This window comes from Aythya fuligula, chromosome 1, assembly GCF_009819795.1.
Source record: "Aythya fuligula isolate bAytFul2 chromosome 1, bAytFul2.pri, whole genome shotgun sequence".
In the NCBI taxonomy this organism is placed as follows: Eukaryota; Metazoa; Chordata; class Aves; order Anseriformes; family Anatidae; genus Aythya; species Aythya fuligula.
Window position 1 is genome coordinate 41,840,864 of NC_045559.1, and position 12,113 is coordinate 41,852,976.

Sequence of the window (12,113 nt, forward strand, 5' to 3'; positions counted from 1 at the left end):
AGACATATTATGTTCCAGCAAATGAGTACTTCACTTGTAGGCTGTACCTGTAACAGTCTCCAATCTGTAACTCCGGTGCTGGACCCTGTTTTGTCTGCCATTGTCACTGGCTTGCGCTTAATTTTATTGATATATTCAAAGACTTCCTGTATATAGAAGACTAAAATGCTGCATCATATTTTGCTAGTATGTTTTCTCTTCCATTTACATTTCTTTAAATGCCTTGGAATTTTGTCACAGTGCCTTCATACATATGCATGACATACCACTGCAGAAGACAGAACTCTTTATTTTTAGAACTTATGAAAAATGCATCCAAACTTCAAAGTTGAATTAGAAATCAAGATTTCTGATTAGATATTTTGGGATTAAAATCGTATGAGACCACAAGAATGTAGACAGTAAAAAGGGTGGTATTAATGTGTCTTTAGAGAGAAAAAAAATGCCTTGCATAAATCCCAAGAAGTCTTCTAAGCATTTGGAAGACAGGAAATATATAACTGAAGCTAAAATGACAATTTGGCTGGCTACAGTTTGTAGCTTGTGATAGTTTTAATATGATTGCATTTTTTTTCCTACTGCATAAATAAGGATTTAAAGTGTCCTGGAATAATCCATGCTTTATATATCAGTATTCACTGAAACACAAACAGAATCAAAAAATGGTGTAGTGTAATGATTTAAAAATTCTTTAAGTATTATGTGCTAATATAGAAAAAAATGGGATTGAAATGCTTTATGAATACATTTATAATAAATGTGACATTACTACCTACTGTGTGCTGGGCTACAGTACATTTATACAGTACAGTCATTTATACCAGCTAAATCCACTCACAGTTTCTGTAAAGTTGAAAATGTTTTATTAACTTTCAACTGCCAGAGATGTACAAGTTTAAACTCTTTACAAGTGAATGATTTTAATTAGGAATTTAAAATGTAAATCAAATAGCAAAGCCCATAGCTAATCTGCAGTTACTAAATTCTGCAGTATTACAAATATTTGCCTGAGTTCTCAAAAAAAAAAATCTACAGATTCTGTTGTGAAACTTGTTTTGTTTATATATGTATTGAACTGATGTAATACATTACATAGAGGTAGTAGTATAAAACAAACAAAATACTGAATAGACATTATTCAAAATTTTGAAACATTATCTGCTTGAGATGAGTTAATAGAAATGTCAGAACTGCATACTCTAAGGAAAAATTTGCAAACAAACATTAACATGTCATCTTATTCTTGGTACCTTTAAGTCCTACATTTTATTTTCCTGTTTTCAAGGGAAAAATCCAAGGTTGTTAAATTTGTGAAGCTTGTAATGTCTTTGAACTATGTCCAATGCCTCCAGCTTGTGGAATTCATAAGCTTCACTATTTGAAAGTGATTCACCAGTTTGCCCTTCCAATGATTTTACAGTATGCCAGGGAAAGTCTCTCTTCTGTGCTTAGGAACTGAACCCACAAAAAAGCCCTGCTGTGCAGTTTGCAAGCTGTGCAGCAGAACAAAGATGTCAAAGCAGAATCTGCTTCCTTTTCTTATTTTTTTAACAATAAAAATTTTCGTGGGTCAAAACTGTCCTTCTTTATGTCCAGTTCATTAACAGATGAATGTTTGTCTGCCTAGAGCTAAGCTCATTTACAAAACCTGCATATTAGCTATAGTATTTAGTTCTCACACACAGACCTCAAAGCTCCTCCCAGAACAAGAGGGGTGACTGCTGCATACCTGACATACATCTTTAGCTACTTATATTTTATTCTCTCTGAACAGCAAAACATTATCTATCAATCATATCTATCCTAAACATTACACATTTGCTACATTCTGCAGTTCGAGACATGCTCACAAAATATTGTCTTCAGGCATTCAAAACAGGAACTGGGATTATTGTTGTTTAGTGTGAAGAGTTTATTTTCAAAAATTAACTCTTCCTTTTTTATATCCCTGCTATATATAATATAAAAAAATAAGCAAAATTAATTTTTAAAATTTGCACAACAGACAGTAAGAATGGAAAGTTTAAAGGAAATGATGATAAATTATTAAAAAAAAAAAAAAGCAGCAGTTACTCCAAGAGAAGTGGATCGGGTTGTTTAACTTCTCGGCTTCTTGAGCATTATAGCCATTTTAGTATAACTAAATGAAGATGAGTTGGATGACTATTACTTTCCCATATTTACAGGGTCTAACTATGATTCATATTTTGTGTGTAAAGTATGCAACAGAAATGTAGTAGATCTTGGAATATGGCCAAGCGCTGTTCTATGTTTATGAATACACAGAAATACAGAGATTTACTACACTAGATTAAACCTGTATTCCATCGAGTTTAATGTAGGTGAGTACCCATCCAACACAGTGTCTGGCCATATTTAGAATGGGATGTTTTGAATAGACCTTCAAGAAACCCTAAAACAGCTTGTTGTGGATTAATCTGTCACATGGGAAATCACTCCTAACCCTTTACTACTCAGAGTTTGACACCTGCATAAAGAAATGAAGCTCTGTAGCTTTCCAGGGGTAGAAAATATAGTTTCAAGAAAGAGGATTCAGTGTGTGGGAGAAGACTTTAGGTCACATTACAATTCACTTCCTAAAGGGTACATACAGTGTCTCTCTGTTTACACAAAATACATTTTTTTAAATCTCTAATGTGTCTCAGGGGAGAGAGGTTCTTGGTTGTGTATGCTTAGAATGTAATCAAAAAAAAAAAAAAAATTGTTAAAATAAAAACCCTAAAGAGTTTATGGAGATTTTTGTTAACAAAAGTTAAGAGTTGCTCCTGATAAGTGCCCGAGATACAATTTCCTGTTACCTTTTTGGTACCAGCTTCTGTTGCAAGTGGCAGTAGCAGGCTTGCAATATAGCCAATTAAATTTTGTACGGCATCATTAGGCTGCAATGTGCAGTGAGATGAACAGGTTTGCTAAAAACAGTCTTTTGTTTTCTAGGCTATTATAATGAATTTTTTTACACAATGCTTTTAACAGTCCCATGTTCTAATGAGACAGCCATTTTAAATTAAAATTTCCATCACTCCTAAACAGTTGTGACTTATGAAAAAAGTCTGAGGAGAATTGATTATTATTCGTTCCAGCTATATTAAATGAATAGATCTATTTGCATCTTGTGTTGAGCGGTTGAAGTTAAACTCTGCAAACCGAACCATTTCTTTAGCCCATTAGATAGATGCAGAGTAGAGAGACTGGTAAATACATTCTCTCAGGTATTTATTTTGCACCACAACGAATGTCCTTTGTTGCTCTTTTTTGATTCTAAAGGACGGTCTCTGCATCAAGGACTGTCTGAAGTCTTGTCTTCTGTAACTGTGCTGACCCATTCCTGCATGTGTAGGTAGAACATATGCTGAAGAAGCGGCATGTTTGCCGGTGAAGTCACACTTTCATCTGAAACTGGGCAATGCAGGCTGACAAAAGCTGTTTCTGTTAAGATAACCGCATACCTTAGAAGTTTCGCTGGCATGACTGAACTGCAAAGATGTGCTGGCATAGCTGTGGTCTAACTTAGGTAAGCAAAAAAGGATACAGAGAACAGAGGAAGGAAAGGATGGTTGATGCAAGGGAGGAGAGCTAAAAGTAGAAAGGGGGTTTACTGCATAGCAAGAGAACTATGAAGCTGTAGGAGGAGATTTTTCAAAGGTATGAATGTTAGCTAAGTGTCTAGATATCCCTGTCTGCTTCTGAAAACATTTCTCATAAATATTACACAGAAACTGAGGTAAGATAGAGGGAAGGAACAGATAATAGGGCAGAGAACATGCTTGGAGGAGGGATCTAAAGAGACAGGCTGAAGGTAGTTAATGAAACCACTAAATGTGGTTCCTGGGGTAGCATAGCAGCATGAGTCACACACCAGGATAAGGAAACAGGGAGCAAAAAGGGAAGAAGAGAGGTGGCACACAGCTAAAAATACCAAATAAACAGAAGATAGTCAGCCATTTAAAAAAAAAATGTTAAAAGCAACCAACTTTTATGTAAGTTGTTCCAGGAAATCTGGTGATGACAAGGAGAGTGTCTATCTAACTTCACCTGCAGTGCATCACAGATTTTCCAAACTGAAGACCCATTACAATATGTTGTGGCTTCTACTCAGGCTACAGTCATAGATCTCAGGCAGAAATGCAGCTCTAAATGCGTTTTAGGCAAGTGTGTGTATTCCCACATAATTCACAAGCTTTATTATTGACCAGATTCTCATTTCACATCATGTATTAGTTGCCCATGTTGTCACAGGCTGGCTTGTCACAAGAAGTGTGAGTAGGCTTCAACAGAAAGAAGCACACTTCATTCCCTTTACTACCTTTGCCTGTCAGAAAGAATTAGATAGACAAATAAATGTGCCTGTAATCTTTCTAGCCACTGCTCTAAATGCAAAGCAATAGTTACACTTGCTAAGCAGAATACAGACACCTAAGACCCTAGTGTCCATTATTTTCTTTCCATCTCACAACTGGTTCCATAACAAGCCCAGCAAAGTGTGCGCTGTTCTTTTCCCATGTGGGCTAGGCTCAGAAACTACTGCTCTTAGTATCAAATTGAGCTGGAGTGCGGCTGCAGTGTAAATCCAAAAGTTCATGATTCAAGCACTGCAAATGACCCAGTAAAATATGTAGTAATCATATAACTATGGTTATGGTAGATGAAAAAGTAGGAATATAAAGGCTTCCAGGGTGTCTTTGGCAAATTTGAGATTATAATTTCAGTGTTCCTGTGACATATTTTACCTCCAGATTAGGCTCTGACCACAGGACTGGATGCTGTAAGACAATTCTCATCAGCTGCAGTTTCTCACCTTGTAGGTCTCTGCTTTGAATCTGCCCAATCTGTCAGGAGGAAAAGCTGCTGTGTTGAGCTATTCCCTTGTCACAGGCAATGTGGATTTCTTTAAAATGTTGTGCCATCACAACTTGATTTGTGAAGTTTCACAGAAGGGCTACATCACCATCTCCCTTAGTTTTATTCCTTAAACTGTCCCCTGCTAGTTATAAACTCACGGAAATGGGAGATAAACCAATAACGAGTGAAGCAGTCCCCAATCTTTAGTCAGAATTTTGCAAACACAAATAAATGGTTGAGCAGGAGATGTAAAGAATATTTGCTGAATCCAAACTAACCAAAAAGTCATTCTTACACCACACAGTTTTGACTGAAGTTTCATTGTGCATGTAGGCAAAGGCATACTGGTGTTTCTGCCAGCCTTCCTGACCTTTCCTTCTTCTGCTAAAGTTACAGCCTCCAATTTGTTCCTGTTAGCAGTGTCCACTCTCAGCCAGTGCCTATTGCAGTGGTATTGCAGTCCTTTGCTCTTTAGCATTTCTTCTGTGAGAGCTGACTGTTCACAGAGATGACACTCTCCCTCTTTGGAGACAGCCAGCTGCCACTATATTTTCTTCTCTCCCAATGGTGTATTTTGGCAGTAGATTTCCTATGCAGCTGTGACTACAATTTGCATTTGGAGAGTATTACTTTAGAAAGAGAAGGTATTTAACAGAGCTAACAATTACTGCTTTCAAATGGTTGGAAAGGTGATGAAAATTCCAGGAATTGCTTTTGTTTGTGGATTAAAAAGAAATGCCACTGTTTGCCATAAATGCTGCTTCGCACTTTCCTACAGTGACAGCGGGTAACATCTGAAACACAGATGCCACGTTAGCCCAGATTTCAATAGGAAGGGACTTCCAGTGGATATTGACTTGCAGGTTTCTTAAAATATTCAAGGAATATCAGACTGCACAGGTGTAGGGCAAGGCAATTGTTCCTGACTTCTGAGGAAATACTTTCGCTTTTGGTCTGTAGGTACTCTGTGAACTTAAAACTGCTGGCTTTGTAATGGGCAGAAGACAAGAAAAAAGTGCTGCTCTAGTGTGTGTTAAAGGCACTAGATAACACACTCTTTCGAATGCAGAAAAAATCTTTTTCTGCCTAAGTTTAAACAATTTTAAATTATTCTGTTTAAGATTTTGGCAGCAAAAGTACAAACAGAGTGAAGCTCAGAAATATGTTGTTTCAAGCTTTTCTCTCTTCTTTTTCCTAGCAATTGTAGAAAGAAAAAAAAAATACAAGGTTGTAATTAAAAGTTTAATAGCAGCTGCTTGGTCTAAAATGAACTTGAGGTGGTATTCTTCTTTTCATCTTTCTCTTTTCTTTGCTAATGTACATTACAGGAGGGCTAATTCCTCTTTTATTTATTTATTTATTTATTTATTTATTTTATTTTCCTCCAAAGGCTTTGTTGAAGTGAAGGCAAAACTTTGACTTTTCTCTCTTCATATTTAGAATAATCTTTTCCTTGTCACATTCTTAACATTTTATTGCATCCACTTTCATTCCATTGTGAATGTCCCTTGTGCTCTAAGTCCAATTTTCTGCTTTTACCTCACAGTGCTTAAACTATCCATTCTATTCTGCTCTGTTTTCATCAAGAACCAGCCCTTAGCAACTAGATAACAGCCTGAAGATTTCTTCTTTTCACACACTATAATACATCTTTTCTCTTCCAAAGCGATTTCTGGAGCTCATCAAATACCTGTGTTACAGAACAATGCATCCACGTGCTTTCTCTTTAGTATCTCTTCTCTTCAGAGAACTTTGAAATTCTAACTTATTTATTACTCCACTAAAGAGAAAGCAAACATTTTCATCAATCATGTTAAATGCTTTTGTGCTCCTTATTTATAATGTAGATATAATCTCTGGAAAGCTCTTGGCTGCAAGTTTGTTAAAGAAAGCCAAGAATTTCTTTAATAATTAGTGCTGCATTCATTATACAGGACCAAGCTCTTGCAAGTAGTGCTGGCATTATCTTTGGATTCCAGTCCTGTGTTTACATGCTTTCATGAAGGCAAAATGCCCGTACAACAAAGCAGAAACACGTGTGCTGGAAGAGTCTTTAAGACCATGCTGGCCTCCCTACATCCTGCTTCTGGTTTGGCTCAGTATCCTCATCCTTTCCAGAGCACTGCACTATGATTTACAGATTGCAGAGCACAGAGTACAGCTACCAGAAGCTGGAGATGAAGTGAAAATTACCCCTTGTCAGTCCTGGCCACTTCCTTCTCTTGAACACATGGAGCAGCAGGGAGCGTGAGCATGGTGCTACCCTGCCTGGTAGCCAAACATACCAGCCACTCAGGGGTAGCACACAAGCTCAGTGGATGTGTGCCTTTAGTGCCAAAGCTCCCCAACTGCACGTCTGCTCTGCCGTGCTGCTCAGCAGAGCCCCAATCTTATAATAGTAAAATTGATACTATTTTCAGCTAAAAGTTTGACAAAGACATACACCAGCTATGGTGACGTAGAAAAGTGGGAGCTCACTGTGTGACTTTGTTCTGTGCTCTGTGACAACAGATTATTTTCCTATCCCTGTATGATCAGCAAGTTCTTTTGTTTTCATTTTAAACAGACGTGTACAGGTTGAGGCTCATAACCAACAAATGGTTATAATGCCATAGCTGAACACTGAGCTTTGCAATTAAATAAATAAATAAATAAATAAATAAGGAAAAAAAAAGAAAAAAGAGGTGAAATAAGAAAAAATAAACAAAAAGAATTAACACATTGAAGCATGCAATTAGACATTATGAATATGATAATCGTCAAAGAAATTAAGAACTAAAAGAGATTTTTTATTTATTATATCAATAAGATGTCAATACAAAGTAGAACTTGGTTTCTCTCACATTTTTGCTCTCTTAAAACTGTTGTGTGTTTTTTTTTTCTGTATGAATGTTAAATGTATGGCCATTAATGTACATGCAGCCTTTCTGATGTCCCAACTGGACAGTCAGCTCAATCAAGTAAATCTACAGGAAAGTGAAGTATGTGACAATGTGTACTAGGGTGTTTAACTGTTAGACATCTAACCACAGCGGCAGTACCTGTGTTGAAAAATAGCATTCCTGTAACCATCCAGTAACCAGTGAGTGTTCGATGCAGTCCAAGTTCAATTACTAGTAGATTATTTCTGGAAAGCGTAAGTAAAATTTGCTCAAGTTTGCATCCACAAACTTGAAAAACTGAATTACCCTACTTACAGGCTTTTGATGAACAGCATTTTCCCACCAACAAGCACTGAGTCAATGGTTTAAAACAAAGAGAACTGTACTGGGCAGAAGGAAGAAGCACAGAACAAAATTGGGAAAGCCAGCAATAGAAATGAATCTGCCATGCCTATTAAGTAGGATTTCTATCTCCCCAGGTTGTTTTGGCAATAGTGCTAACCTTAGTTGCCCTCTTGCAGCAGTAAGTGGCTAATGAGGCAGAGTAGTCTATCAATCACTGCCTCCATCAGAATGCTACTGCAGACTGTTGTCCAGATTTAGAGTAGATCCATCCCTCAGTCTAAAAGGGCACAATGCTCTGGGACTTTACCTGCCAGCATAGATGAGGCACACAGGAGGATGGTTTTCAGAATTCAGCCCCAGCATCTCAGTTGGCCTCAATCCAACTGAGAGCTCGGAAGATGCAGATGACTGAAGAATTTCTTTCAAAGATGTGCTGAACTTCCAGATGGAAATGGGTGATATTCATGACCCAGAGAGGGTCATACCATCATCTGGAGACTCCAGACTGCTTTGGTCATCTTGTATATGCAAGCAGAGGAAATACAGGTTGTAGATTTGATCAGAGGACCCTTTATGATGTTTATATAAATATCTTTACTCTCTACAACCTTGGACTGTATCATAGCTTTAGGTCAAGCTTCCTGTATGGTTTTAAAGACATGAGTACCTCAAAACAGGATGCTCAGCAGCCAGAACGTTGAGCAAGTAGTTGCCTAATCAGCAGGGTATGCTAAAATCAGGAGTGACTCATAAATAAAGCTCTTCTGAACCATCTCTACCACTTTCTTCCATGTGAGGTGTGTGTCCTGGCAAGCACCCAAAGAGCTTTTTTTTCAAAAAAAAGCTCTTCTTTTTTCTTCTTAAAGTAGTGCTTACCCTAATATTTTATAAAGTGCTTCAGTGTAGGTCTATAAATTGTGAAAATAATTTTAGATATTTATAAGGAAATATTTTAAAGAGATGGCTTTACAAAACACCATAGGGAATGCATAATTTTTAATCTTAAATTAGGATCTATTTTTTCTTTTCAGTAGAAAAATGTTACAAGTTAGGAATTAATTGTCTCATAATTGATTGATAATTTTCCCTCCTGCTGTGTGCAGAAAGCTATTGGATGACGGCATATCGTTCTCAACAGCAGGAAAAAATATCAGTCATTATGGGACAATTAGTTCCAATTTCCACTATTTCTCTTTCTATGTGCTGATAAGATTGCCTTCATATAGTAAGTACAGTAATTAACCATAAATATTTTATTTTATTTTATTTTATTTTATTTTATTTTATTTTATTTTATTTCATTTCATTTCATTTCATTTCAACTTTAAAAAAATCTGAATGCAGATGCTTCCTGCACCCCTGTACTCTTCTTTCCTGGATTGGTGATATTCTTGAAAAAGTGACTTCCACATAGCTGCAGTTAGCAGAACCTGTCACAGCCAGTCAGCTTACTTTCATAGTTTTGCCAGGTTGTTCCTCATTTCAGTGCTGCGGTCATGTGGCTGAAGAAATCTCTGAAAATCTTTTTGAAAAGTTTGTAAAAAGTATGTATTTCCCTACAAAGCTGCTATCTGTTTATAAAACTGCAAAACTGTTTATTATAAAATTCTTGGACTCAGACTCACATTGTTTGCTTTGCTGACAGTCAAGTCATAATACTTTCTTAGTCACCTCATAGCAAGCATTGTAGTATGTCATTTGTGCATACATGATAAGTATGTACCCATGATGTATATATACACACAGGTATATTTGTACAAGCACAAATACTTTGCATTACCTGGTTGATATACGTGTGGTGAACTATTGAGGTTTTTAATACTAGATTGCTTGTATCTGAAAAATCTGAATCCTTTGTCACACAGAATTTGCAAAATTTGATCTACATAATTCAGTCACATGTGAGCATTTTTCCCATTAGTACACTTAGGTGACACATCTTAGAGCTTTAATGCCAAATACCAACTGTTTACATTTTTCTAAATGCCAGCTATGTAATTTTATCATAAGATCTCAAAAACTAGCTGAGCTCTTCCCTTCTCCCACCTACCACCAGTAACACAACCCAAATTTTATGTGCTTGCCTACAAGTATGCCTTTGGGTATAACTGCTTAAGCTGCAGTAGGTTCTCAGAGATGTAATCAACTGATCTTTGAAATTTAGTTAATAATAGCATTCATGATGCACAGAAAGAATAAAATCTTGCTCATATTCTCTTAGCTTTTTATACTGGAGATATAACAAAAAAAAAAAAAAAAAAAAAAAAGAAAAAAAAAACAGTATTGAAGCTGAAACGTGATACTCATTAAATTCAGCATATATGACTGAATATACATAGGAAGCAGATCTTTTTTCAGAAGGAAGGTGCCATTTTTGTATAGTAACTTTTCAGAGTAGAATCACATTCAGAGTTGTCAATTATTTCACAGCCTAAGTCCAGGATTTAACTAATCTGTGAGGTAGCAGTGAATTGTACATCTCAGGTCCCCCCTGTATTTGCTTCTTTAGTGCATGTACCATCCTGCTTGTTCCTAATTAATTTCACTAATCCCACGGTTACTGACTGCAAAAATTGGGACATATAGGAAATCTCAACAGAAGAAAAATTCAAAGATACCAAAACAGGAATATTAATAGTGTTTTTCCCTGTATTATTTTACAATTTCTGTTGTTTTGTTCCTTATGACTTTTTGACATCATAGCTAGTCTCTGTGGCACTTTCCTAGTTTATAGGCTTTATTGGAGACATTGATTGGACAGTAGCCAAATATGTGAATATAAATTGATTTTATGCAATGTACATAACAAGGATTTTATTGATATAAAGAGCTTCATTATTTGTGAGATTACTCTAAAATGATTCTGGAACAGCAAGAATTCTCTGTGGACTGTATTAGAATTTCATGCTTAAATGCAGTTGAACACTAATTTTTATATGAATTCTTTTGTCTTACACTGCTGTATAAAGGAAGTCTGAAAGTAAATACCTGGGGAGTAGAAATGCAGATTACAGCTTCAGGAAACAAGATGCAAGTGTGAAAGATGACAGAATGATCATGTGGGAGGAAATTGCTGTAGTTTCTTTCCCTCATTCCTATTCATAACTCTAGCTAGTATCAAGGACCTCAGTCATTTTGGAACAGCATTGCAGCAATAGAGGAAGGCAAAGGGGTTAAATTAAACATATTCTGATGCTTTGACAGCTTTGGTAACCTCGCTGCTGCTGAAACATGACAACAATGTCAACATACAGAGAGACAGGCCTGTCTCCAGCCCCATTACCTCGAAAAATCAAAAGAAATGCTCCACTAAGAAATATTGTATACTTAGGGGAAAGTAATAGTTTCAGAACGCAGTCAGGGAAATACGCATTTATATAGTGAATCTGTGCACAGGGCTCGCTACTCTTGACTTGCCACATTACTCCTTCCTCTTGACTTTTATGTTTCTCTGTGAGCTATTCTGGCTCTTCTGGCTCTTGCACTGAGGAAAGTTTGAAGTGCAGTCAAAAAATTATGGCTTTTAGCTGGAAAAAAAAAAATAGTGTTAGCTTCACTGTTCTCACTTAAATTAACAGCAGGCTTATCAACTACTTAAGGGGTGTCTGAAAATATCATTTTGCATAGTTTGGTATGCAGATCACTGCATACAGAGACTAGCTGTTCATAGTTCATGTATCAGCAGACAGGTTCTTTCTGAAAAGAGAAGCCAAGGTTTCCCTTACAGAGACTCTGCAACATGAGATATTTCAGAGCCCTGTTTGTTGAATAGCTCCACCTTATTTGGTAAGGGTGATCAGGAAACTAAAAGAGAAACATACATATTTTACCATGTACTGAGGAATTTGTCTTACTCCAATTTTCACCAAAATAAATCAGATGGCTATAAAAAAAATCAGATGGCTTGCCGTACACTGGGCAGATCATTTTCAGTGACATTGGCTTTGAAACATGCTTAGAGGTGAAATCATACTTTCTTATCATTTCAATTAAATAAAATGTATTTATTTTATCATTACAGAAAAC

The 12,113-nt window shown here is 36.5% G+C and overlaps 1 protein-coding gene across 4 annotated transcripts in view; it reads left to right on the forward strand.

Annotated features, from left to right (window-relative positions):
• Positions 1-12,113, forward strand: part of SYT1 (synaptotagmin 1) — a 359,307-nt gene that overhangs the window by 209,828 nt on the left and 137,366 nt on the right. Inside the window, exon 1 of one of the 4 annotated variants that reach the window (XM_032184887.1) lies at positions 1,906-1,910. The exons of the other annotated variants lie outside the window; for them this stretch is intronic. The gene's annotated coding sequence lies outside the window, so the exon portion shown is untranslated. Of the gene's footprint in view, positions 1-1,905; positions 1,911-12,113 lie in introns of those variants that run through there. 4 annotated transcript variants of the gene reach the window in all.